The sequence below is a fragment of the Phalaenopsis equestris genome, unplaced genomic scaffold (assembly GCF_001263595.1).
Source record: "Phalaenopsis equestris unplaced genomic scaffold, ASM126359v1 Scaffold000278, whole genome shotgun sequence".
Lineage (NCBI taxonomy): Eukaryota > Viridiplantae > Streptophyta > Magnoliopsida > Asparagales > Orchidaceae > Phalaenopsis > Phalaenopsis equestris.
In genome coordinates, this window is record NW_018164720.1 from 673,920 (window position 1) to 674,832 (window position 913).

The 913-nt window shown below is 36.4% G+C and overlaps 1 protein-coding gene across 2 annotated transcripts in view; it reads right to left on the minus strand.

Moving 5' to 3' along the window:
* The window catches only part of LOC110024918 (protein PIN-LIKES 6-like), a 90,188-nt gene that overhangs the window by 46,917 nt on the left and 42,358 nt on the right, over positions 1–913 (minus strand). The window lies entirely within an intron of this gene.

Here is a 913-nt window from a genome sequence, read left to right on the forward strand (position 1 = left end):
GTAACGCATCAGGATGTACACTTGATGTACAATACGTGTAACACCGATGTAACCTACAGATTGTAACACGCGTGTAACCCGAATGTAATGTCCGTGTAACCCGATTGTACTGTCCATGTACACTGGAAATGCGCTTGTAACCTTGATATAACTGCGATGTAACAGCGAGTTACGCATATTGGAGCGCGGGAATCACGGTATTTAAGCAGCTAGGGTTAATGTTCTATTGTTCTATGCCCATCAGGGAACGACGGCTTCCACAAGCTGAACTTCGCGAACTTGAAGATGGAGTACAATTCCAGGGATTGTCAGTTCGTGTATGATGTTGAAGGAGAAGCTGAGAGTTATCCTGCCAGGGAAAATGAAGTGGAACTTAAATCGGAGGTGTGTTTGGACATGTATATTTATTATACATTTTAAGTGCGTTATTCAATGTTGTTTGTTGTGAAGACCTTATTTTTGGACTTAAGTTGGTATAATTGCATGGTATTATGCTTAACACAATAGTGAAGTAAAGTTTGATGTAAATATTTTAAAAAAATTTTAAATCCAGGGTTTAGGTGAAGTAAAATGGTTGTTGTTAAGGCTTTCTAATTTTTGAACTTATGTTGGTAGAATTGCATGGTATTAGGTTTAACACAACAGTGAAGTAAAGTTTGATGTAAATATTTTAAAAAAAATTTAAATCCAGTGTTTAGGTGGAGTAAAATAGTAGGTTTTATCTTTTCTTTTATTATATACAGTTATTATAAATTCTAGGGTTATTTTTTTGCAGCTTGGCGAGAGCAAAGGTAGTTGTTCCGTGCAAACAACCAACATATTACTCCAAACAATGGTCCACAATGAGAAAGAAGCTTATGAAGTATATTGTGCCTACGCTCATCATATTGGATTTAGTGTTCGGAAGGAGCAC